This window comes from Mobula birostris, chromosome 6 (assembly GCF_030028105.1).
Source record: "Mobula birostris isolate sMobBir1 chromosome 6, sMobBir1.hap1, whole genome shotgun sequence".
NCBI classification, from domain to species: domain Eukaryota; kingdom Metazoa; phylum Chordata; class Chondrichthyes; order Myliobatiformes; family Myliobatidae; genus Mobula; species Mobula birostris.
In genome coordinates, this window is record NC_092375.1 from 69,257,390 (window position 1) to 69,285,257 (window position 27,868).

The 27,868-nt window shown below is 41.4% G+C and overlaps 1 protein-coding gene across 5 annotated transcripts in view; it reads left to right on the top strand.

The window, feature by feature from the left end:
* Positions 1–1,000: 1,000 nt before the first annotated feature.
* LOC140199090 (rho guanine nucleotide exchange factor TIAM1-like) overlaps positions 1,001–27,868 on the top strand; it is a 299,957-nt gene continuing 273,089 nt past the window's right edge. For 3 of the 5 annotated variants that reach the window (XM_072260580.1, XM_072260582.1, XM_072260578.1), the window contains exons 1-2: positions 1,001–1,325; positions 10,815–10,872. The gene's annotated coding sequence lies outside the window, so the exon portion shown is untranslated. Of the gene's footprint in view, positions 1,326–5,288; positions 5,393–10,814; positions 10,873–27,868 lie in introns of all 5 variants that reach the window. The other 2 variants (XM_072260579.1, XM_072260581.1) reach the window with 2 other exon arrangements.

Genomic DNA, 27,868 nt, shown 5'->3' on the forward strand with positions numbered 1-27,868 from the left:
CAATGCCCATTCACGGAATGGCTTTATATCTACTGTGGCCTTTCTGTATTCTCATAGTATACGGATTGGGCCCAACTGTCAGAAAGATGATGGCTCAGATCACCAAGACCATTTCGGCTATAAGTGGGTCACAGCTTGCTTGACACTCATGCCTCCACTCTAAGGGTGGCTCTGAAAGGTAGTAAAATAGTGGGCACGCACACAGATGAATGGAAGAATCCACTGAAGTTCAGGATTTCTGGAATCTCAGTATCAGGACAGTATCAGAAGTGGCGTGGAGAAATGGGAAGGTTGGCTGTCTGAGGTGACAGCACAGAAAAAAAAGAGGCCTGCAAATTCACATCAAAGTTGCTGGTGGAATGCAACAGGCCAGGCAGCATCTCCAGGAGGGCCTCGGCCCGAAACGTCGACTGTACCTCTTTCTAGAGATGTTGCCTGGCCTGCTGCATTCACCAGCAACTTTGATGTGTGTTGCTTGAATTTCCAGCGTCTGCAGAATTCCTCGTGTTAACGTTTTAAAATTCCACAGTTGTTTGGACTTCATTTATAACAAACGTGGCAGAGACTAAGCCGCAACAGACCATGTTCAACATGGAGTTGACCACTGAGGCACACACAGTTGTCCTAGAGCATGGAATGCTGTCATATATGACATTGGTGAATGGACGCGAGGAGATGAATAGACGGTTCAATCTGATTTCATTCCGATCTGATAAGCATTCACAATGTAAGTGGTAATTATAGCAAATAATTTTTTTCTGGAGTGCAAACTCGTCACCTGAGTCCTTGTCATCCCATTCCACAAGGAGCCGCGCTCAGAGAACACTGTGAGAGAACTCACCGCCAGCGTCTCGGCGAAGTAGGGACCGAGCGCGCCACCTGCTCCGACTGCCAATTGGCTGCAGCTGCTCCTGATTGACGGATAAGGCAGCCAATGGCCCTCAGACCGGGCCGCTCGACACCTATCCAGCAACCCCCACGGCTTCTCGGCGATGGCCGCGGGAAGGAATATGGCTGCAGTTCCCCAAACTGTCCGGCACTGATGCTGCCCACCCGGCTGTGTTTACCAATGTTAAATATTAATTCAGTGAATAAAATACTCCGGAGTCAGCGAAAGGCAGCGTTTCTGAGAAGCAGATTGCAGCGCTAAGCACGCCTCCCTCGCACACCATTCGCGTTTAGGTTTCGATGGGATTCCGCCAGGCACTAACGCCCGCCGGGCTCCCGCTTCACAGACATTCAGGCACATTTCACCAAAACTGATCTGACTCAATCAGACTGCACTGCGAGGTACACGGGGCTAGCTCCGGAAGCTGGGCGAGGAGGTCTGTTACATCTTCTCAACTCTGTTTATCTTGTTAAAACGTTTTCCAAATAGCATTATGCTTTGTGTGTGTGGATCTTTTGTTGAATATTTTGTAAAACCGGAATAAAGGATAGATCAAAAACTCTGCTCTTCTTGCAGTTAAATAACCACGATTTGCTACGGATGTGTCAAGTCTCGGTCAGTTTTCCCTTTGTAATTTTGTTCCGATCAGGAATGAAATTTTCTATGCGTCTTTGTAGATTCATAGGAAAAGGGAGCCGAGCTTTGTAAAATGGTAAATCATCGTGGGTCTTATTCTTTGTATTGATCAGATTTCTTGTTTTTTTCTCTCTCTCTGTGTGAACGAGCTGGGATTGTACTCTGGGATTTTGGGTCCTGGGTTTCTGAAACCAGTCCAGCTGCATCGGTATTATTCCTGTATTGTTACTGCTCGTGTTATTTTGGAAAACTGCATACAGATAGTGTTATGTTCCATATAGCCGTGGTTAGGTTTGGTCCGCACCACGATCCTCACATTTTGTGAAAAGTACGGTGTGTATTGTGAGCAAGTAGCAAAAAAAATAATCGAAACGTGCTTGATTTTTTCTTAGCATTGGAGAGTGGAGAGTGGAGAATGGCGGGCGGACTGTTTCCCTTTCTGGGTACATTCAGCTGATCGGGATTTGTGTTTAATATTTGGTTGCTTTGAGCTACGTTACATTTAACTTTTTAGATATTAGTTTATGTACTGAGATGTTGCAAGAAAACATCGAGGCAATTTAACTGCCATCGCTGTAGTAGTCGGCTTCATCCATTGATTTAGCATTCTGCATTGTTAATCCTCAAAATACCGCGGCGACGGTAATTTAAAGAATATTTAGGATTTTCAGATGAACATTTTGACCGTAGTAGGCTGTATTCAGGCGTTTCGATAGATTTATATCCGATGAGTGTATTTTTAATCGTAAAATTCATGATCATCTTGCTGCTTTGACAAGAATAAGAACTGCTACTGAAACAACGCTTGCGTGTACTTTACGAGATTTCTTCAAGATGTTAACCATCTTATTTTTTGAAGATCGTTGTTGGCTTTCAATATAGAAATAATGGTAAATTTACAAACTGAAAATAAATAGCGAATTTCCATTTGATAATAAATTGGTATTAATTTAGTTTGATACTGTGCCAAGAGTGCAATGTTTCGCATCGAAGATTATGAAACAGAAAACTGGTATTTGTTGAACCACAACACACCTGGAATTTACCTTTTACAAAACATTTGAACCAGTGGTATTGTTAGGCAGCGTCGATCAATGGACAACTCCAGAGGGCTTTTGTCTCAGCCTAAGTTGAGAAACTATTTTAATTAGTTAAATTGGTAGAGGATGATCTTCTATATTATTTAATGTAAGTGGATATTTAATATTTGATTGCTGATAAGAAAACACCTGGTGCTGGAGTTTTAAATTATGTAATGCAATAAAATGAAAAAAGTGAAAATTATATCAAAATACACGCATAAATTGCTGTGTATCCTACTTAAGAGCCCCAACTTAAATGTTACAAAATGGCTCTGCATATCTGACAAAAATAGGGTATATTTTTCCCTGAGTTAGAGCCAATGGCCATGTATATAGTCACTGGGATTGAGTTTGGAGTTTTCCCAGGAATCAGAATCAGGTTTATTATCACTGACATACTGTATGTTCTGATTTTTTTAATGTAATAGTGGTAAAGTACATTTTACTATAAGTTACAATAAATAAATAATAAATAGTGCAAAAGAGGAATAGTGAGGCAGTGTTCGTAAGTTCACAAACTATTCAGATATCTAACGGCAGAGGGAAAGAAACTTAGTGAAATGTTGAAGGTTGGTCTTCAGGCTCCTGTACAGCAGTAATGAGAGGAAGGCATGTCTTAATTATGGATGCCGCCTTCTTGAGGTCTAGCCTTTTGAAAATGACCTCGATAGTGGGAGGCTTGTAGCCCTGATGGAAGTGGTTGAGTCTTTCTTTCAATCCTGCACATTGGAGACTGTGTATCGGGTGGTGAAGCAACCAGTCAGAATGCTCTCCACCACACATCCGTAGAAGTTTGCTAGAGTCTTTGGTAGCATATCAAATCATCTCAAACTCTTAATAAAGTATAGGTACTGACTTGCCTTCTTTGTGATTGCATCAGTGTGTTGGTCTCAGGATAGATCCTCTGTGATGTTGGTGGCCAGGAACATGAAGATACTCACCCATTCCACCACTGACCCCCTCAGTGAACACTGATGTGTGTTCTCCCGACTTCCTCTTCCTGAAATCCATAATCAATTCTTTGGTCTTGCTGAACAGTGAGGAATACTGCCTCACTATTCCTCTTTTGCACTATATATATACAGTATATCAGTGATAATTATCGATGTTACAACACCACTCAAATATGGAAAAACAGATCCTGATTTGTTTCCTCTAATAATACAGTATTTTTTAAAAAGTTCTACTCCTGTTAAGATGGGTTCGATAATGTACCACTTTGCCATTGTAATCACCAGTATATTTCAAATGATTTGTGTTAAACGTTACATGAAGGGAAAAACTGCCCAAATTTGAGACAATATTTAGGGAATCCTAGTAGAGATGGGGCAGTACTCACCGGAAATGTCAGTGGGGAAAGTGTTGGTGCAGCAGCACTTTGGGAACAATTACCAAATTCTGTAAGTTTCCGGGTAGTTATGGTAAGCGATGTATTTGACCCTCAAGTTAAGATCTTGAACTGTTGGAAGGCTGACTTAAATAGCATAAGGGACAATCTAGTAAAAGTAAATTGTGAACTGATGCTTCTGGGTAAATTTACAGCTTGCTGGTTGAAGTATTTTAAAACAGAGTTATTTACAGGTGTAAGCTTTTTAAAATAGATTTTAGGTCAGCATGCTTTGCTAAGTATGAAAGGCAACAGTGGCAGGATTCTGAATGACAGAGGATATTAAATGTTTGCTTGGCAGTGGAGGGGGGGGGGTAGGAAAAGGAAACATGTGGATGAGCAGATAGGGAACAGTGACCAAAACTTCTTAAGGTAGCTATAGATAAGGATAAATATGGGCCTTGCAGGAGAGTACTAAATTGGAGCAGGGTAAATTGTGAGAGCATTAGGAGGGAAGGAGGGAGAGTTAATTGGGAACAGCTGTTTTTGAGCAAGTCCACATCTGACATGGGAAAAGTGTTTAAAGACCAACTGCACAGAATGCAGGACAGGTATGTTCATGTCAGAAGGAAGGGCAAAGATGACAAGGTAAGAGAACCTTGGATGAGGAGAGAGCTAAAGTATGTAGTCAAAAAGAAGAAGTATGTAAAGCTTAGGAAGTGAGAATTAAACTTAGCCCTTGAGGGTGATAAAGAAGCCTAAAAGAACTCAAGAAGGGAATTGGGAAAGCCAGGAAGGGCTATGAAAAGTCCTTGCAAGTAGGATTAAAGAGAATCCCGAGGCATTCTATACATACATCAAGAGCAAGAGGATAACTAGGGAGAGGGTAGGACCACTCAAGGATAAAGGGGGGAAAATTTTGCTTGGATGCAGATTATGTGGGTGAGGTCCTCCATGAGCCCTTTACATCAGTATTTACCAAGGAGAAGGATGTTGAGGATAGGGAGATCAGTGCCAAGCATATTAATAACTAGGGTATTTTGAAGTAAAGGAGATAGTAGTGTTGGTTTCTTAAAGAACATTGGCGAATAAGTCCCCAGGGCCTGATGGGCTATACACCAGGTTATTGAGAGAGGCAAGAGAAGAGGTTGCTGGGACCTTGACCAATATCTTTGTGTCCTCTCTAGCCATGGGTGAAGTCCTGGAGGACTGGCAAGTAGTTATTGTTCTTCCATTATATGCCACAACAACAGATTCAGCAGCATAGCAGATACGGCAGTTGCTCTTGTGAATATGCATGTGTCAGCTAATTATTATTTCATTGTGATCGTATTTAACTCCATTCTTTTCATAGTAGCGCCTGTGGAGACTTGAGCAAAGCACAGCAACGTTTCACTGCCTGCCTGCATTTGGACTGAGAAATTGGACTGTCGAGTTAACCTGCTCTGAAGACTAGCGGTATTCATTTCATATTTAGTTATTCCTTTCAACTGCAGTGTAGGCTTTGTTTTCCATTTGAGAGTTTTAGTTAATGGCCCTGTTTGGCCAAGCTTTTATTGTTTTCCCTTCCCCCTAACTCTGTTTGCATTAAAGTCTGTAAACTATCGACCTGCTTCAGTGTCTCTCGCTCCGCACTTGGGCCATATCTGAATGTAGTGACAGCAAGTCTCAACAGGCGCTACGGCGAAAAGAATGGAGTTAAGCCATGTGCATACTCACGAGCGCAATTGCTGTATCTGCTGCACTGCCGAATCCGTGGTTGTGACATTATTTCCATTATTCAAGAAAGGAACCAAAGGTAATCCTGGAAACAATAGACTGGTGGGCCTCATGTTACTGGAGAGAAATCTTTTGGATAGCTATTATGAGCATTTGGAAAACCTAACCTAATTAGGGAGAGCCGGCATGGCTTAGTGTGTGGCAAGTCCTGTCTTACTAACTTGATTGTGTTTTTTGACACGGTCACAGGGGTGATTGATGAAGGTAGAGCTGTGGATGTTGTCTACATCAAGTTTAGTAAGACATTTGACACGGTTGCTCATGGGAGGCTCATCTAGAAGATTAAGAAGAATGGGATCAATGGTGAATTGCATGTTTTGCTTCAGAACTGACTTGCTCGTAGTGGTTGAAGGGATTTATTCCAGCTGGAAGTCTGTGATTAGTGGTGTTCCGCAAGGATCTGTACTGGGACCAACCTCTGCTGTTTGTGATGTATATAAATGACCTGGATGAAAACGTAGATTGGTGTTGTGTATAGTTTAGAAGACTGGTTAAAAAAAAATTCTGTGGATTATAGATCAGTTGCAAATATGGGCAGAGAAATGGCAGGAGGAGTTTAACCCGGCTAAGCATGAAGTGTTTCACAAAGGTAAAGGGACAGTAAACTGTAAAGTGCAGGAGGCTTAACAGTGTTGATAAGTAGTGGGATTTTGGAATCCAGTGTCATAGCTCCCTGAAAATGAATACAGAGGTTGATAGTGTGGTTAAGAAGGCATATGACATGTTGGCTTTTATTAGTTGTGGCATTGAATTCAAAGGCAGGAAGTTACTGTATGTTGCAGCTTTATAAAACTCCAGTTAGGCCGCATCTGGAGTATTGCATGCAGTTCTGGTTGCCCCATTATAGGAAGGATGTTGAACTTTGGAAAGGGTGCAGAAGAGGTTTACCAGGATGCTACCTGGATCAGAATAAGAATCAGGTTTAATATCATTGGCGTAAGTTGTGAAATTTACTCTTGTGGCAGCAGTACAGTACAATACATAATAATAAAAAAACTACAAATTGCAATTAGAAATATATATGTTAAAAATGAATTCAATACGTAGTGCAAAATGAGAGCAAAAAAAAAGTGAGGTCATGTCATTGTCCATTTAGAAATCTGATGGCAGAGTGGAAGAAGCTATTCTTGGAGAGACTGGACAAGCTTAGGTTGTTTTCTCTGGACCGTCGAGGCTGAGGGGAGATCTGATAGAGGTTTATAAGATTATGAGGGCTGTAGATAGGATAGGTAGACCGTATCTTTTACTCAGGCTTGAAGTGACTCATACCAGAGGGCATGCATTTAAGGTAAGAGGGGGTACGTTCAAAGGAGATGTGAGGGGCAAGTTTTTTTTTACACAGAATGGTGGTGCCTGGAATGTGCTGCCTGGGGTGGTGGTAGGGGCAGATACATTTGGACTTTCAAGAGTGGGTTAGATAGATACATGAATATGAGGGAAATGGGAGGATATGCACATTGTGTAGGCAGAATGGATTAGTCTAGCTGGCCATTTAATTGTTTCGGTACAACATTGTGGGCCGAAAGCCCTATTTCCTGTGCTGTACTGTTCTATGTATTAACAATCAGGATCATGGAAGTATCTTGAGGAATATAAAGCGTGTGGGAGAGAACTTAATAAATAAATTAAGAGAGCAAAAAGTGGCAATGAAATATCTTTGTGAAGTGAGAATACTTTGCGAAGATTTTCTGTAAGGTTATTAGCAGCAAGAGGGTGATCATGTTAGGAGTGCATCCCTTTAGCGAACAAAGAGGTACTGTATGTGTGGAGTCTGGTGATATGAGTGAAGTTGTAAATAAGTCCTTCTCATCTATATTTAGCAAGGAGAAGGACATAGGAAATAGTGGGTTTGGGGAGGAGAACTTGGGTAATCTGGATAAGGTCAGTATTAAGAAGTTCAAAGTTGATAGCTCAAGGTAAATTAATTAATGAAGTACATAAATGCTACCATATACCACCTTGAGGTTCATTTACTTGCAGGCATTTACAGTAATACAACAATATTTTTCAAAAAACCGTAAATAAACAAACAAGACTACAAACAACCAATGTGCAAAAGAAGACAAACTCTGCAAATAAAAATAATGCTGAGAACATGAAGGTTTCCTTAAAAGTGAGATTGTAGGTCGTAGGATCAGTTCAGAGTAATGGGGAATGAAATCGTGTAAAAAATGTTACTGAATCTTGTGGAGTGGGACCTAAGACTCATCCTGTCTGGTGATAGTGATGAGAAGAGAGCATGGCCTGGATGGTGGGGGTCTTTCATGATTCTCCATGGCCTTGTAAATGTGCTCAGTAGTGGGGAGGGCTTTACCTGTGATGGACTGGGCCGTATACACTACTTTTTGTAGTTTTTTCCCTGCAAGGACTTTGGTGTTCCCATACCAGGCTGTGATTTAACCAGTCAGTATAATCTCCACCACACATCTATAGACGTTTGTCAAAGTTTTAGATAACATGCAAATCTGCGTAAACTTCTAAGAAAATAAGGGTGCTGCCGTGCCTTCTTTACAGTTTCATGTTGGACCCAGGACAGATTCTCTGAAATGATAATGCTAAGAAATTTAAAGTTGCCTGCTCTCTCTATCTCTGATCCCCTGCTGAGAACTGGCTCATTGACCTCAGTTTTTCTCCTCGTGTAGTCAATAATCAGTTCATTGGTTTTGCTGACATTGAGTAAGAGGTTGTCATAGCAACATTCAGCCAGATTTTCACTCTCCCTCCTATAGGCTGATGTGTCAACACCTTTGATTTGGCTGACAACTGTGGTGTCATCGGCAAACTGAAATATGCATTGGAGCTGTACATAGTCACCCAGTTATCAATGTAAAACGAGTAGAGCAGGGAGCTAAGCACACACCTTTGTGGTGTGCTGATGGAGTTTGAGGAGGAGATGTTGTTACCAATCCGAACTGACTAGGATCTGCAAGTGAGGAAATTGAGGATCCAGTTGTGCAAGGAGGTCTTGGAGTTTATTGATTAGTTTTGAGGCGATGATACTATTGAATGCAGACGTGTAGTTAATGAAGAGATTTCTGATGTATGCATCTTCACAGTTCAGATGTTCCAGATTTGAGTGGAGAGTCAATGAAATAGCATTTGATTTTGATCTGTTGTGCCAGTAGGCAAATTGGTGCAGATTCAAGTCACTCCTCAGGTCGGAGTTGATATGTTTCATCACCAACCTCCCAGAACACTTCATCACAGTGGATGTAAGTGCTACTGGAGAATAAGCATGTTACTATGTTCTTCTTGAGCACCGGTATAATTGAAGCCTTGAACCAGGTGGGTACCTCAGACTGCCGAAGCAAGAGGTCAAAGATATCAATGAAAACGGCAACAAGTTGAAAAATGCAGGTCTTCAGTACTCGGCCAGGTACCCCGTCTGGGCTGGATGCTTTCTGTGGGTTCACCCACCTGAAGGATACTCTCACGTTGTCCTCAGAGACTAAAATCACAGGGTTGTCATGGGTTGTGGGAATTCGTGAAGCTGCCTCCATCTTTTGATGGCCAAAGTAAGCATAAAAAGCATTGAACTCATCTGGGTGTGAAACTTTGTTGTCACATATATTGTTTGGTTTCACTTTGTAGGAGGTGATAGCATTCAAGCCCTGCCACAGATGTCGAACATCTTCAGTGAGTCAAATTTGGTCCAGAGTTGCTGCTTTGCATGTGGAATGGCTTTCTGGAGGTCATATTGTGACCTTTTGTATTTTACTTGGCCACCAGACCTGAACACCATTGATCTTGCCCTCAGCGGATTGAGGATCTCTTGTTTCCTCGAGGGCTTTAGTTGGGGAAGACTCTGAATGATTTTGTGGGGGAGGGGGAGGACACTTGTCTATGACTATCTTTATAACGTCCATGCCAACCATGACATATTTGTTCAAACCCTCTTGACGAATTCTTCATCATGGCCCAGCCCACCAACTCGAAGGCCGTTCCTCTGCCTCCCACATCTACCTCTTTGTCACCCTTACCCTTGGAGTCTTGCTGTTTAGCCTCTGTTTGTATGCAGGTAGGAGGAGGACAGCCAGTTGATCTATCTACTCTAGGTTCTGAGGAAGTAGAGGCACTGTTGCACTTTCTTTTTGACGGCACTTGTGTGCTGGTCTCAGGACAGATCCACTGATATGATAATGCCAAGGACTTCAAAGCTACTAACCCTCTCCAGCTCAGAGCTCCTAATGAGGTCTCAATTATGGCCTTTTGGCTTTTTCCTCCTGTAGTGGATAATTAGCTCTTTAGTTTTGCTGACATTGAGTGAGAGGTTGTTGTTGTGGCACCACTCAGCCAGATTTTTATTCTCCCTCCTATATGCCGATTTGTTACTGCCTTTGATTTGGCATGTTGTCAGCAAACTTAAAATATGGCATTGGAGCTATACTTAGCCACACAATCATAGGTAAAAAGTGAGTAAAGCAGGGGGATAAGCACATAGCGTTTGTGTGCACCTGTGCTGATGGCGAGTGTGGGGGAGATGTTGCCAATAATCTGTACTAACTGGGGTCTGTCAGTGAGGAAATTGAAGATCCAATTGCAGAGGGAGGTATTGAGACCCAGGTCTTTGAGCTTAGTGTTGAGTTTCGAGGGGGTAATAATGGTGAATGCGAAGCTGTAGTCGAGGAGGAAGATCTAGGTGTTCCAGAGCTGAGTGAAGGGACAACGAACAGACATCTGCTGTTGATCTGTTGTTGCTGTAGGCACATTGGAGCAGATCCAGGTCACTCCTCAGGCAGGAGTTGATATGTTTCATGACCAATTTGTCAAAACATTGCATCGTTATTGATATAAGTACTACTGGATGATTGTCATTGATGTAGATTACCATCTTCTTCTTGGGCTCTGGTATGAGTGAAGTCTGCTCGAAGCAGGCAGGTACCTCAGACTGCTGAAGCAGGCGGAAAGGGGTTGTTTCTGAGCTTCGTTACTCTAACTCAATATCCCCAGTCCTGAACTACAATCTTTTGTTTTCTTCCTTATGAGAGTAAATATAATTGATTGTAAATATAATTCACTCTTCAACTATGAACCGTATAATATCAGCCCAAAGTATCCAAGATGGTGGTCTAAGAGCACTTTTACCCAACTTATCTTTCAGCTTTCTCTCCATTGTGGAAAGATCTAAAGGCCAATGCAGTTGAAAGCCAAGTTTCTAAGTAAGTATTCTGGCCTACTTTGGAGAAGTCTAATAATTGAAGTCTAATAATTTAACCATGTCTTGCATGTGTGTTGCTTTTCTGAATCTGTTGAAAGCTATTCTTTTGCCTCTTTTATATGTTGTAATACTGAAATGGGCAGTTGCTGTAATCTTTTTTGTTTAATTTTGATAAAAATGTAATACATATGTTATTGAGGGAAAAACATATATATATTTTAGATTGGAATTTCATATAAAGAAATGTTGCGTTTTTGTAAGAGTTTGAGATCATTAATCTTGCTGACAAATATTTGGGTTGAATGTCACAACCATTTAAGGAGAATTGTTTCATTCAAATAGATAGAATAAAATGTTATTTAAAATTTGAAGCTAATCCAAGTTGTTACATGTTGAGGGACACGTATAGGAGGAACCTGGTATGAATTTGAACCAGTAGTACATGCTTTGAGTAAAATGGTGTACAACATAGATTGATATAACAACATTGTTATATCAATGGAGCAGTCATTCTCCAAGGTGATGTGTTGTTCGGCACTGGAAAGTTATCTGGGAGGATGCAGTTCATGTATATCTAATACATTGATTCTCTGGTTGTCAGAAAATACTTACTTTAGGATATTTATCAAATGTGACAGATATTTGGTATTATCATACTATCTGCTAATATTGTAACCAAGAAGAAATTCAGGATAGAGACACAAAGTTTACATGAGTGGTTTTTACTTTGAATATTTTCTCTTGAAAAAAATGACAGGACATCCTGGGATTAAAGAATCCTGATATGCAGTAAAATTAATAAATTTAAACATATGAATACTTCACTGGTGACATTGGGGATTTTTATGGCATTTCAGAATGGGTAAAACAAGAGGTGGTTGCATGCATATGTGAGGGCAATGATGAATCTTTTCAATATTATGCAGGACAGATTATTTGCAACTTTAAATCAATGTGATCTCCAGAAACTTTAAGTAATTTTCTCTGCCTAAGAACAAAAATTTAATTTGCAGTTCTTGTGTGTATTACTATCAGTCTATGTCTTTCTTCTAAATTACTGAAGCAGGCATGCACAGTGTGAATTGCATCAAGACAGCATTCCTTCTTCGGTCAGAAGAGAGTTTCTGTTGAAGGATATGTTTCATTTATTTGACAAACTATTATTAAGAACAATGCCTAACCTGCTGAGTTGCTGCAGCCAGATGGCTTCACCATTCTCCACAAGAACAGGACAGCTCAGTCTTTTTAAGACAGAGGAGGTGGAGTATGCTTTATGATTAGCTCATTGTGGTGCAGAAACATGGCGGTTTTGTCTCAGTCCTGCTCACCCGGTCTGGAACACCTAGCGGTCAAATGTCGTCCAGTTTAGCTGCCGAGGGAGTTCTCCGCCATCATCCTGGTAGCAGTGTATATGCCACCTCTAGCCAGCCTCAGGCAGGCGTTGAAGGAGCTGAGCAACGTAATCAGCAGGCACAAAACTGCGCTCCCTTCTAAAGATGTAGAGGCGCTGCTGTGTTTTCTTTGTAATTATCCTTACGTGCTGGGCCCAGGATATGTCCCCTAAAACGATAACAACAAGAAATTTGAAGTTGCTGAGTCTCTCTACCTCTGATCCTTCAATGAGAACTGACTCATGGATCTCTGGTTTCCTCCTCCTAAGAGTGACAAATCAGCTCCTTAGTGTTGCTGACATTGAGTAAGAGGTTGTTTTTATGGTACCACTCAGCCAGATTTTCAATATCCCTCCTACATGCTGATTCATCACCACTTTGATTTGGCCTATGATAGTGGTGTCATCAGCAAACTTGAATATGGCATTGAAGTTGTGCTTAGCCTCACAGTCATAAGTATAAAGTGAGCAGTGCAGGGGACTGAGCACACAGCCTTGTGCTGCTCCTGGGTCTGTAACATTCAAGACCGGTGATCCAGAACTATACATGAAGTCCAGGTACGACCTATGGAAGGCTGTTTTAAGGGCAAAGAATCAATTCTGATTGAGGTTAGAATCAGAATCAGACGTACGTCAGCTTTGGTAGGATGTGCAGTGAAACCTAACATCATGAATGGCTATGATGCTTCACTCCTAGACGAGCTGAACACTTTTTATACATGCTTTGAAAGAGAGAATATACCTACACCTGTGCAAATCTCTGCAGCATTCAGTGGTTCTGCGATCTCTGTCTCGGAAGCCGCTGTCAGAACATTTTTCAATAGAGTGAACCCTCACATGGCATACCTGGTAGGGCTTGAAAACTTGTGCCAACCAACTAGAGTTTTCAAGGACATCTTCAATCCCTCACTGCTGCAGTCTGAAGTTTCCACCTGCTTCAAAAGGGCGACAATTATACCAGTTCCCAAGAAGAATAGGATGAGCTGCCTCAACAATTATTGCCCAGTGGCTCTCAAGTTTACTGTGATAAGGTGCTTTGAGAGGTTGGTCTTGGCTAGAATCAACACCTACCTAAGAAAGGACCAGGAGCCCGTTCAATTTGTCTAACACCACAGTAGATCAACAGCAGAGGCTACCTCACTGGCTCTCTAATCGGCCTTGGGTCACCCGGTCAATAGTAATACCTATGTCAGGCTGCTGTTTATTGATTTCAGCTCAGTGTTCAATACAACCATACCTGCAGTTCTTATTAACAAGTTCCAAAACTTGGGCCTCTGTACCTTCCTCTGCAACTGGATCCTTGACTGCCTCACCGGGAGATTACAGTCTATTTGGATCAGAAATAACATATCTTCCTCACTGACAATCACACTGGTGCACTTCAAGGATGCAAGTTTAGCCTACTGCTCTACTGACTGTACACCAACGACTGTGTAGCCAGGCACAGCTCAAATACCATCTGTAAATCTGCTGAAGACACAACTATTGTTGGTAGAATTTTGGATGGTGATGAGGAGGTATGCAAGAGTGAGATGGATCAACTAGTTGAGTGGTGTCACAGCAACAACCTTGCACTCAGTATCAATAAGACCAAGGATTGTGGACTTCAGGGAGGAGAAGTCGAAGGAACACACACCAGTCCTCAGCAAGAGATCAGACGTGGAAAGGGTGAGCAGTTTCAAGTCCCTGGGTGTCAGCATCGCTGAGGCTCTATACTGGGCCCAACATATTGATGCAGTTGCAAAGAAGCCATGACAGTCATAGTCATAGTCATACTTTATTGATCCCGGGGGAAATTGGTTTTCCTTACAGTTGCACCATAAATAATAAATAGTAATAGAACCATATATAGTTAAATAGTACTATGTAAATTATGCCAGTAAATTATGAAATAAGTCCAGGACCAGCTGATAATCGGCTCAGGGTGTCTGACCCTCCAAGGGAGGAGTTGTAAAGTTTGATGGCCACAGGCAGGAATGACTTCCTGTGATGCTCTGTGCTGCATCTCGGAGGAATGAGTCTCTGGCTGAATGTACTCCTGTGCCCACCCAGTACATTATGTAGTGGATGGGAGACATTGAGCAAGATGGCATGCAACTTGGACAGCGTCCTCTTTTCAGACACCACCGTGAGAGAGTCCAGTTCCGTCCCTACAACATCACTGGCCTTACGAATGAGTTTGTTGATTCTGTTGGTGTCTGCTACCGTCAGCCTGCTGCCCCAGCACACAACAGCAAACATGATTGCACTGGCCACCACAGACTCGTAGAACATCCTCAGCGTTGTCTGGCAGATGTTAAAGGACCTGTCTCCTCAGGAAATAGAGACTGCTCTGACCCTTCTTGTAGACAGCCTCAGTGTTCTTAGACCAGTCCAGTTTATTATCAATTCGTATCCCCAGGTATCTGTAATCCTCCATCATGTCCACACTGACCCCCTGGATGGAAACAGGGGTCACCGGTACCTTAGCTCTCCTCAGGTCTACCACCAGCTCCTTAGTCTTTTTCACATTAAGCTGCAGATAATTCTGCTCACACCATGTGACAAAGTTTCCTACCGTATATTTCACTAGGAGTTTGAGAAGAATTGATATATCACTGAAGACTCTCGCAAATTTCTACAGATTTCTACATGGAGAGCATTTTAACTGGTTGCATCACCCTCTGGTATGGAGGAGCCACTGCGCAGGTTCTGAAAAATCTGCAGGACGTTGTAAGCTCAGCTAGCTCCGTCATGGGCACTAGGCTCCCCAACATCCAGGCCGCCTTCAAAAGGCGATGCCTCAAAAAGGTGGTATCCATTGTTAAGGACCCGCGTCCTCCGGGACATTTCCTTGTTACCATCAAAGAGGAGGTACAGAAGCCTGAAGACACATACTCAGTGGTTCAGGAATGGTATCTTCCCCTCTGCCATCAGATTTCTGAATAGGCAATAAACCCATGAACACTACTGGAGTATTTTTCTTCCCTTTGTTTCTGCACTGCTTAGTAAATTTTGTTGAAATGTATGAATATTCGATTGTAAACTCAAGTAAACAAAGTGAAATGTAGCTGAGCGCTAAATATTCATTGAACATTCCGGTCAGTAGGATAAAACAGAAAATGCTGGAATAGTCAGTAATTCTGACCTGATGAAGGGTGTTCAACCTGAAATGTTAACCCTGTTTGTCCTCCCACAGATGTTTCCTGACCTGCAGAGTATTTCCAGCATTTTCTGTTTATCTTCTAGATATTCAACAGTTGCAGTTTCTTTGAAATACACTTCCTGTCATGATGATGCTGTTAACACTTTCACAGATCTATTATGTTGAAATAGAAATGATTGTGGCCTCTCCATTGTACATTTTGAAGTTTGGAAGACAGCACTGAAGGTAAAATCATTATGTGGGAAGCTGCAGGGCTGAAATAGATCAGAGATATAGAAGGGTGAGTCTTCAAAACGATTTAAATGCAAGGATAATCTTAAATTTGAAGTGTTTGGAGACTATGAGTCAGCAGAAAATAAGGAAAGAGATCATAAGTAGTAGGAAAGTGACATATGAGTTAGGGAGAAACGAAGTACTTTGAAGGGATATGTTTCAATTTGACTAAGACACCATGAAAGAGAAAAGAAAACATATAAAGGTTTCTGCAGAAATTGGCTGATCCTTAAGTTTACTTAAGGCTGAAATTTTTCATATACAGGGTTAATTAAGCGTAATGGGGAGCTGGCAAGAAAATGGAGTTCAATCCAATAATTAGATTATCCTTGATCTTGCCAAAAGACCTTTCTGAGATGTTGAAGTGTTTAGCCTCCTCTTGTTTCTTATTTCTTACATTCTTGTGACTTAGGTGTGGAAGAAGTGTGGGGGTATTTTTCGGAGATGTGTGGCAGAGATACAGAAATTGAAGCATAGTTTGGTACAAAACAGGATGCTCTGGTTGTAGATTAGCTGGATCATCCAAAGACCAGGAAAGGAAATGATCAGTGATTTTGCAGAAAGGTTAATAGGACAGTCAAAAAGAGATTAAATGAATAAGTGTAGGATTGGCCTCTGGGGGGAAAAAGAAATTTAATGTAAATTTTGAACAAAAAAATAATGAATTTGCCTTGGATATCACAAGTGTAAGAGAAAGCTAAAATATTTAATTAAATTAGCAAAGAAATGTATGAAATGTGCATGTAAAACATTTAAATGAGGCTCAAGTTCATTTTGGAGACTATGACATTGTTGTTGATACTGAACCATGGCTGCCAACTCTTTGGCACTGGGAGCTAAATGTATCAGATTATAGAATGTATAGAATAAAGAAGCCAATGGTAGAAGGAGGGAGTATTCCTGCTGCTTGTGGGTGGTATTATTTCAAGGATATGACAAATGTAATTAAAGGGAAGCAAGTAGTAGACATTTTATGGAGAGAATTATGGATAGAAAAGGACTTAGGATTGTAATGAGTGTTGTGTATGGACTTTCAAGCAGCAGCTATGAAATGACAGGATGCACAATGCATTGATGAGGCAAGCTTGTTGTAAAGGCAGAATAATTTTAATGAAAGATTAAACTTTAATTTATATTTAATTGTTGCCAATGTGTGAGAAAAGTAGTGGATTTATTGACTGTGTTCAGCTTGTCCTTGAACCAAAAGAAGCTCATGTTACTAAATTTATGAATGAATAATCTGCCATATACACTTCCTAACAATGCATGAACATTGTCTTCTGGCTGTGTTGATTGCATATCTTAGAAGGCAGTGGCATGAGATACTTCTGTGGTAGATCTCAATGCAATAAGAGTACTAGGTTTTGTAACTCCAAAACAGAAGGGAAATCACAGAGAGCCCAGAATGCAATTCTAACTTCATTTTTACTTTAAGTGAGATGCGTGTATGACGTTGTGGGGTAATGATGTATGCCATTTATATACTTTTACATTTAACCTGCAGTGCATTATGTAAACAACAAAGAGTGCTTAATCAAACAATATATTTACAATATTACTCAAAGCAATACAGTACACATAAAATGCTGAAGGACCTCAGCAGGTCAGCAGCAGCTGTGGAAAGAGTAAACTGAACAGTCAACTTTCGGGGTGAGAGTCTTCATCAGGGCTGGATAGGAAGGGGGAAGAAGTCAGAATAAGGAGGTGGGGGGGAGAGGAGGAAGAAGTACAAGGTGGCAGGTGATAGGTGAACCCAGGAGAGGGGGAGGGGGTGAAGTAAAGAGCTGGGAAGTTGATTGGTGGAAAGGAAACATGAATGGGGAATTGTGAAGAAGAGGAGGGGGGTAATTACCAGAAGTTTGATAAAGCCTCACTTGCATTTCTTCCATTTCATACACATATCCTGGCGCTACAACAGGGATAGGCTTCCTCTTGTCCTCACCTAGCACCCCACAAGCCTCCATATCCAGCGCATAACTCTCTGTAACTTCCGCCTTCTCAACCAGGATCCCACCACCAAGCACATCTTTCCCTCCAACCCCCCCCCCCACTTTCCTCTTTACACAGAGATTGTTCCCTACGTGACTCCCTTGTCTTCTCGTTCCTCCCTCCTGGCACTTACCCTTGCATGCAGGACAAGTGCCACAACTGTCCCTACACCACCTCTCTCACTACCATTCAAGGGCTCCAAATAGTCCTTCCAGGTGAGGCGACACTTCATCTGCAAGTCAGTTGGGGTCATCTACTGTATCGGTGTGTCCGGTGTGGCCTCCTGTATATCGGTGAGATCCAGTGTAGTTAGGGAGACCATTTTGTCCAGCAGTTTCACTCTGTCCACCAGAAAAAGCGGGATGTCCCAGTGGCCATCCATTTCAATTCTACTTGCTATGCCCATTCCGACATGTCAGTCCATGACCTCCTCTACTGTTACGATAAGGCCACACTCAGATTGGAGGAGCAACACCTTGTATTCTGTCCGGGTAGTCTCCAACTTGGTGGCATGAACATCAATTTCTTGAACTTCTGGTGATTACACACCCTGTCCCCTCCTTCACAATTCCCCATTCATGTTTCCCTCTCACACCTTCCCTTCTTACCTGCCCATTACCTCCCTCTGGTGCTCCACCCCCTTCCCTTTCTTCCATGGCCTTCTGACCTCTCCTGTCAGATTCCCCCTTCTCCTGCCCTTATCTCTTCCAACAATCAATTTCCCAGGTCTTAACCCTTCCCCCTCTCCCAGTTTCACCTATCACTTGCCAGCTTGTACTGCGTCCTCACCTCCCCCCCCACCCCCCCCCGCACTTTCTTATTCTGACTTCTTCCTCCTTGACGAAGGGTCTCGGCCTGGAATGTCAACTGTTCAGTTTACTCTTTTCCACAGTTGCTGCCTGACCTGCTGAGTTCCTCTAGCATTTTTGTGTGTTGTTATGGATTTCTAGCATCTGCAGGTTTTCTCGTATTTGGAATATTATTCAAATATAACTGAAATATTACAGATAAATACTCCTCCCCGCTTAGCTATAAACTCCAACTTAATATAGAGTGCATTTCAACTTATATATGACATGCATTGCATAGTAAATTTTAAATTGTCCCATTCAAACCTAAAGACCTAATCACTCTGCTTGGTAGGTGACACTTGTGGCTGTGAAACAATCTTAGGTTCTGGGCCTCCTCCATGGTGGTAGGAGGAGTTGACAGCTCTGGATGCCTTTCTTCTCTAGTAATTGACTCTAGTCTCCTCAACTGATCGATGTCTCGTCTCCCGATGATATCAGGCGCAATCTCCACTGTGATGGAGATCTGTCCAGTTCTACCCTTAATCTTTCTGAATCACCTCTGTAGCCCCTCGCCAAGACTGCTTGTCCGGCAGTGAAACATTGCACCTCCTTGGTTGAGGAGCCTTCTATCTGGCTCAACTATTTGACCTGGATATTCCTTCTAAGACTGGCTTTGGGGATATCCAAGCCTGCATGCAAGGGTCGACTCAGGAAAAGCCTAACTGGTGAGTTGGTTAAAGTGTGTGCTGCATTATGATATATAAGAAGGAAATTGGTGAGCTTCTGGTTCAGGGTCAGTGTAGTGTGTTCTACTGACGTTGCTCGCAATGTGTTTTTTGGACTCTGGACAAACATTTCCACCAAGCCATTTGCAGCTGGGTGGTATGGTGCAGATGTAATATGTCTTATTCCCTTCACTTTCAGCAGTGACTGAAACTGTTCCACAACAAACTGTGGTTCATTGTTACTGACTCAATGTCCTGGAACACCAGTCTTTGTGAAGAGGCTTCTCAACAGATCAGCAGTGTATGAGGCGGTAGTGGAGGCTATTGGGAATACTTCTGGCCACTTCGTAGCTGCATCTCCTGCTACCAAGAAATTTGTGCCCATGAATTGTCTGGCAAAATCTACACAAACTCCCTGCCAGGGCAGTGCAGGACATTCTCAGGGTTGGAGAGCTGCTGCTCTTGTCATCTTCTGAAGTTGTTGGCATCCCACGCAGTGCATGGCAAGCTGCTGGATCTGCTGATCTATCCCAGGCCACCAGACAAAACTTTGAGCCAGTGCTTTCATTTTTCCATGCATAGATGATCGGCATGTAGAGTAGCTCCTTCAACACTTTAGCTCTCAGCTTGGATGGCACAGCAACTCTTAAGCCCCACGTAGGGCAACTCCTGTCAAGGGCAAGTTTGTCTTGGTGCTGGTAAAAAAGAGAGAACTGGGATTTCTGCCATTATATTCCAGCTATTTTGGGTTGCCACACAGACATCGTGGGATCTTTTCGGGTTTCCCTTTGGATCACCTGTTCCATAATAAGGGAGAATTTTGATTTGCATTCGGGAGAATACACCAAGAGGAGTGTCCTCTTTTACAAATTTTTTGGATATTTCCATTTCCAATGGTAAGTGGGACAATCCATTAGCAATTTCTCTGCGGCAGTAAGGGAACATGATACAAAAGCTATGCGGTGTTCACTTTCATCACTCATAACATATGACATGACTGCACATATGACATAAGGCAAGCTTCACTGGGTGATAATGTGTAAGTACAGTGTCTGACATCATCATTTACCTTTTTGAAAGTCACCTCACACTGCTTTGTTCACTGCCATTTTTTCCTGATCTGAAGCAATAAGTTCAAAGGGAGGAGCACAGTAGCCAGGTTTGTCAGGAACCTGTTATAGTAATTGACAAATCCTGAAATGGACCACAACTTTGACACGTTCTTTGGCCACCACCACTGCTTGAATTTTCTCAGCACACTTGTGTAATCCTTGTACGTTGATGGTGTGATCATAGTAAATGATGCTTGGTCTAAAGAATTCACTCTTGTTGCATCAAGCTCTGAGCCCATAATCTTCCAAACTCTGTCTTGAAATTTTGGAGATGTGCCTTGTCATCCTTACTGGTAACAATGATATCATCGAGGTAAGACTGAGTACCTGGACAGTCTTGCAGCCCCTGGTTCTGCCAGAGTGCAGGTCCAAAAATAAGCCTATTATAACCATAAAGCCCATCGTGAGTTTTTATCGTGAGAAACACTTTGGACTCTTCTTCCATCTATAAGGAGGTCTCAGCTGTCCACTTTGCTGAACTGTTTTCTTCCAGAAAGGTTTGCAAAGATAGCCTCAATCCTGGGTAGAAGGTATTGATCTACTTCCAGTATTGGATTGATGGAGAGCTTAAAATCACCACAGATCCTGACAGAACTTGTTCTGCTTGGCTACTGGGACCATTGGCATTGCGCATGGACTACAACTGAAAGAATTCCTTCAGCTTCCAGCAACCTAGCTCACTGGCTGCTTCATCACAGATAGTATAAGGAATCGGTACGGCTTTTCAAAACTTGGATGTGGCATTTTCATTTAACACCATTTTACCTTTGATGTGTTTGAGTTTTCACATGCCACCCTTAAATACTGCTGTGGCACCATCCCATAGCCCTCTTAATTAGCTTGTAGTTGACTCTGTTGCAGGGGATTTAGCATGCAAATTGTGGATTGATCTTGAATCAAATCGTAGTTGTCTCAGCCCATCACAACCCCACAATGATGGCCTTCCTGTTTCCACCGCATTAAGTCTCGATGTGGCTTGTTGATGTTGGTTGTTATATTTCACTACTACGAATGTCATTCCCACAGGAATTATTTTTTCTCCAGTTTAAGTTCTTAGTTGGATATCTGCATGCAGTATCTTTGAAATGCTGTTCAAACTCAGTGTCCAATTACATTTTTAATTAATGCTGTTTACTTCTGGTTTAAGCCATGTTGCTTGTCTACTCTTCCTCACTCTTCCTTCAGTTAGTCCTGACGAAGGGTCTCGGCCTGAAACGTCGACTGCACCTCTTCCTACAGATGCTGCCTGGCCTGCTGCGTTCACCAGCAACTTTGATGTGTGTTGCTTGAATTTCCAGCATCTGCAGAATTCCTGTTGTTTGCCTTTCTATTGTTAGTTTTCACAATGCAAATCCCAAGGCTACTCAGTCCTGCATCACTTTCATCAGATTTTTCATTAATAGCAGCAGATTAGTGCTCTTTTTGAAACTACAACTTGACTTTTTACTTTTTTTCTCTTCCCTGTGCAGCCCATTTATTTCTGTCTGCCCAACATGCCCTTTGTATGTGTCCTATTTTGTTGTATTTTCTGCAAGTTATGCCTTTAAATTTGCATTAGTCTGGTATATGTGAATCCCTGCCACAATGGTAGCACAATTTCTTTGGCCTGGCCAGTTTCTGTTTAGATGTTGTACGCTCACTTTCATTCCTGACTGCAACTCAATTGCATGTTTGTCTGCTGTTTCCACTGATACAACTATTTCAACTGCTCTTTTAAATGTAAGTTGTGCTTCAGTTAGGAGCCATTTTTGAATGCTTTCTTGCAAGATTCTACAAACTGGAATCATTAGGCCCATTACCAAACTGACAATGCTCAGGCAATCTCATCAATTCAGCTATGTATGCTGAAATAGAGTCTCCTTCTCTTAGATTCCACTTATGAAACCTAAATTGTTCTGAAATCTACAATAATATTAGTTCTAATCCTGCATTACTTTTATGATATCAGTAAAGCTCATTTTGGCTCATTTGCTTGGAACAGTCAATCTTCTAACCAAACTGTATACCTTAAAATGCAATGCATTGGCAAGATTGGCATTCATATCTGTTGGCAATTTCATTTGCATGGAAATACTGCTTGATTTGCTCAGTGTGTAATATCCAGGTATCTGTTGTGTAATCAAATGCATTAATCTTACCGATGTAGTTTGTCATGCCTGCTCTGTTTTTATGATTATCACTCAGTCCTCACTGTTAATGAACCAGTAAATGCTTCTGTTTTCTGCCTTTTAAAAAAAATCCAGTTGTCTTTCTTTTTTTGAAGGAAACTTGCTGTGCTGCGTTTGTTGTGACAATGTAATGGCGTAAGCCATCTACGTATATTTATATATAATCTGCAATGTATTATGTAAACAAAGAACATTAATCACACAATATACAGTATTTACAATATTTCTGAAATATTGAATATATGTCAAAGAGAAAGCTGAATATAGGTTTACCCCTCTATCCGAATGTAGAGTGTTCCTATGAAGCTGTTTGTAAGCTGAAATGGCATAAAGCGAAGAAGCATTTACCATTAATTTATATGGGAAAATTTTTTGAGCGTCCCCAGACCCAAAAAATAACCTACCAAATCATACCAAATAGCACATAAAACCTAAAATAACACTAACATATAGTAAAACCAGGAATAATATGATAAATACACAGCCTATATAAAGTAGAAATAATGTAAGTACAGTGTAGTTTCACTTAACAGAATTGGGAAGTTTGAGCCCAAACTGATTTGTTGAAAAAAATTGGCATGAACACGCATGTGCACATCATGCAATCGCGCGTACATGTACATCACGCATGCACATGTACATGCATTCACACATTACACATGCACACACACCTGCCTGTGCAAGGCTTCATGGTCATGGTAGTCTTTCTCGGGGTAAACGCAAGTTTAAAGCGAGCGTCTTTTTTCGTAAAAGCGAAAATCCTTTCGGTTAACGAAAATTGGTACTAATGTAAGTCTTTCGTAAAAGCGAAATGTTGTAAAGAGAACGTTTGGAAAGCGGGGGACATCTGCAAAGGGAAATGGAATGTGAAGAAGAAAAATAGACATGAAGATTACATTCCCTTACATTATTTCCAACATCCTGTAAGCCACAGCACTGCATTGCCCTTATGGCAAGTATAGATCAAACCCTCATGGAGCACATCTCTATTCCTCTCCAGTTAAATAACAGAAAATCTTGAAGCCACTTCTATCTTGTGCTGCGTCATTTTATTTTTAAAAATTATTCTTTAAAATAATCCTGCAAGGACTCCCACCAGTTGTTTCAGGCACAATATATTTTCAAGAAGTGCAAATTACATTTCTGTCAGTGGTACACAACCTTTTCTGATGGAGAGATAAGTTTTCAATCTATTTCCAAAGGGCACTAACATGAAACATGGTTATTTCACAAAACATAACTGAGTACTTTTGTCACGTTTTTGAAGATACAAATGCCAGAACTTATTAATATTTCAGCGTCTGTTTGGAAGGCAGTCAAACAGCAGAAAGATAATGCTTAGTTACTCAAAATGCAGGGAATTACTTTGTGTTTGCTTGAAAATTTCCATCAATTTCATGTTATAATTTGGTTTGAAAGTAAGAATGCTGCAGATACTAGAAATTTGAAAACCAGAAAATGCTGGAAATACTTGGTAGGTCAGGTGGCATGGTGCAAAGAGAAATGTGATTACTATACAAGATCAAATATTTTTATCGGAAATTTTACCTGAATTATTAATTCTGTTATTCTTTTCACATATGCTGCTTGATCTGCAGAGTGTTTTCATAATTTTATATTTTATGGGCCACTGGGAAAAGAGAAACTATTTCCATATCAGACTACTGAAATTTTAAAGATTTCATTAGCTTGATATGCAATGTGAAGGATCATCCATTTTTCCTCCCACATCCACTCCATTCCATGCTCACACATTGTTTTCTGAGTGTAATCCCCTGAGTTTAGAAATTGGTTAATATACAAATTATGGATTGCTAACCACTGATGTTTAGCAATTTAGAAAAAATGTAACATTGACAGAGCACTCATACTTGCAGGTCCAAGGGATGGGGGTGGAATAGAGCACTTATCTTGAAATTATTGGAGAACCTTTTCATAATATAAAAAGACCATGAATTTCTCCTCCCTGGGTATGGTATCCACTATGTACCAAGTGTTAGGACATATTCTGAAGCTATGGTATATAGCAAATATTAATTTCAACAGCAACCAGTCTTCAGAACTGAATGTAGATTGTAGATTGAGTTTAAAATGGTGTTCTTGGAGCTGCAGACCGGGGTCAATCGCAAACCAAGAAACACCCCATTGAACTGAGATGTCTGCATATGCATGAATGCAGCTCAGAGTCAGTGGTGATTAATATTCACTTTGGATGTCTGGAGTGTGGGTGAGAAGATCTAGGTTTTGAAAATTATGTGTAATTCAAAAGAAGCATTGTGAATACATTGTAACTATAGAATTGTTCTGCTGTTACCTTTTGATCTCTAGCATATAAAATGTATTGTAATATTGGGTCAGGCTTCTTATTGTGCTGAATAAAGACTTCTATATCCACCAGCTTCAGTGTCTCTCCAAAAACTTAGTTTAGTCACAACACCAAGAGTTTGGCAAATTGGTTGAGTTGAGGGGATGTAGCAGTTTTCATTATGAGAGGGGGTTGATATTAAGATGTTTCATTTGGAAACTCTTAAAAATCTGTGTATTTCTTTGTAGTCAGAAGGTCAAGCAGGCAACAAAATAAATTAACTTCTTCATTTTCAATAGCAAATGGAGGAATCTTCCTTGCCCCTTAAAAAACTTTCCAACATACTCTGTTAAGATTGAAAGACACAATCACAACCCATGTTGCTGAACAACGGTTTTAGGAGCTTCTCATGCTACCCAGAGAGCTGGTGTAATTTTCCAGATCCGGGAATATGGGGAGAGATTTTTGTTTCAATCAACACTTCTTTTGTCACCTGTTTCACACTTGCAATTTGCCTGATCTTTCATTATGTTGAGCTGCCACCCAATGACAGTGATTTTGGAAGAACACTCATGTATGTATGTTATCTTTTGGCAAATAGGCTAGAAATCTTCTCCTAAGCTCCACCTGTGTCATCTTAGGAACAGGTCTAATAAGGCTTGCACAACTATCCTGATGATTTCCATCTTTGGGATGGTGTGCTTGATCTCTACTTGGCAGCAACTGGATATTTTTTTTCTTTTATCATACTACTGTTTATTTTCAGATAATCTCCTCACTGTAAGTTAACACAGGTGCATCTCAAGGATACCCACTGCTCAATTCTCTCTACACTCTTAACTGTGTTGCTCGGCACAGGTCAAATGACATCTATGCAGATATCAATGACAAATATTGCGGGAAGAACCTCGGATGGCGATGAGATAGCTGGTTCAGCAGTGTCACAAAAACAACCACTCAGCAAGACGAAGGAATTGATTGTGGACTTCAGGCTGGGGAGGTCAGAAGAAAAAAACCCTGGTCCTCATTGTGGGGTCGGTGGTAGAAAGGGTGAGCAGCTTCAAGTTCCTGGCATCATATCATCATCATCTCAGAGAATCTATCCTGGCCCAACACATTGATGCAGTAACGAAGAAGGCACACCAGTGGCTATACTTCATTAGGAGTTTGAGGAGATTTAGTATGTCATCAGAGACTCTTGCAAATTTCTACAGACTTATGGTGGAAGCATTCTGACTGGTTGCATTACTGTCTTGTATGGAGGTGCTAATGTGCAGGATTGCAAGAGGCTGCATAGGGATGTAGACTCTAGCTAGTTCCATTACGGCTAAAATCCTCCTGACTATTTAGGCCATTTTCAAAAGCCAGCTCCTCAAGAAGGCAGCATCCATCATAATTATGTAAGTTGATGTTGTATTATATAAGAATGGTTTCAGAGGACTGAAAAATCGTAAATTGCAACTTCACTCTTTGAGAAGGGAGGGAGGCAGGAGAAGGGAAATTATAGGCCAGTTAGCCTGACTTCAGTGGTTGGGAAGATATTGGAGTCCATTATTAAGGATAAATTTTTTGTGTACTTGAAGGCATTTGATAAAATAAGCCTAGGTCAGCATGGTTTCCTTAAGGGGAAATCTTGCTTGGCAAATCTGTTGGAATTCTTTGAAGAAATAACAGACAGGATACACAAAGGAGAGTCAGTGGATGTTGTTTACTTGAATTTTCAAAAGGTCTTTGACAAGGTGCTACACACGGGGCTGCTTAACAAAATAAGGGTCCATGGTATTACAGGAAAGACACCACTATGGATAGAAGATTGCCTCCTGCTAGTAAAACCAAGGAGTGGGAATAAAGGGACCTTTACTGGTTGGCTGTTGGTGACTAGTGGTTTTCTGCAGGGGTCGGTGTTGGGACTGCTTCTTTTCATCTTACGTCAATAATTTGAATGATGGAATTGATGGGTTTATGGCCAAATTTGTGGTTGATACGAAGATAGGTAGAGGGGCAGGTAGTGTTGAGGAAACAGGGGGTCTGCAGAAGGACTTAGATTGGGAGGATGAGCAAAGAAGTAGCAGATGAAATATAGTGTAGGGATGTGCATGGTCATGTACTTGGTAGAAGGAATAAAGGAATAAAGTGGAGGGAAAATTAAATAATCAAAGGGACTTGGGAGTCCTTGTGCAGGATTCCCTAAAGGTTAACTTGCAGGTTGAGTGGATGATAAGGAAGGCAAATGCAATGTTAGCATTCATTTTGAGAGGACTAGAATATAAGAACAAAGATGTGATGCTGTGGCTTTAAGAGGCATTGGTCAGACAGCAGTTAGAATATTGTGAGAAGTTTTTGGCCCTTATCTAAGAAAAGATATGCTGGCACTGGAGAAGGTCCCGTGGAGGTTCATGAGATTGATTCCAGAAATGAAAGGGTTAATGTATGAGGAGTGTTTGATGTCTCTGGACCTGTACTTGCTGGAGTTTAGAATGAGGGCAGATCTTATTTAATCCTATTGAATATTGAAAGACCTAGAAGAGTGGATGAGTCTAGGACTAGATGGCACAGTGTCAGAACAGAGGGATGTCCATTTAAAACAGAGATGAGAAGGAATATCTTTAGCCAGAGGGCAGTAAATCTGTGCAATTCATTGCCACATATGGCTGTAGAGGCCAAGTCATTGAGTATATTTAAAGCGGAGGTTGATAGGTTCTTGATTAGTCAGGGCATGAAAGGTTACAGGGAAAAGGCAGGTGAATGGATTTGAGAGAGAGAAATGGATCTGAGAGCAGGGAAGGCTCAATGGGCCAAGTGGCCTAATTCTGCTCCTATGGCCTTCATCAACCGTGGGACTGAGTTCAAGAGCCGAGCGGTACAACTATATAGGACCCTGGTCAAACCCCACTTGGAGTATTGTGCTCGGTTCTGGTCACCTCACTACAGGAAGGATGTGGAAACTATAGAAAGGGTGCAGAGGAGATTTACAAGGATGTTGCCCGGATTGGGGAGCATACCATATGAGAATAGGTTGAGTGAACTCGGCCTTTTCTCTTTGGAGCAACAGAGGATGAGAGGTGACCAGATAGAGGTGTACAAGATGATGAGAGGTAT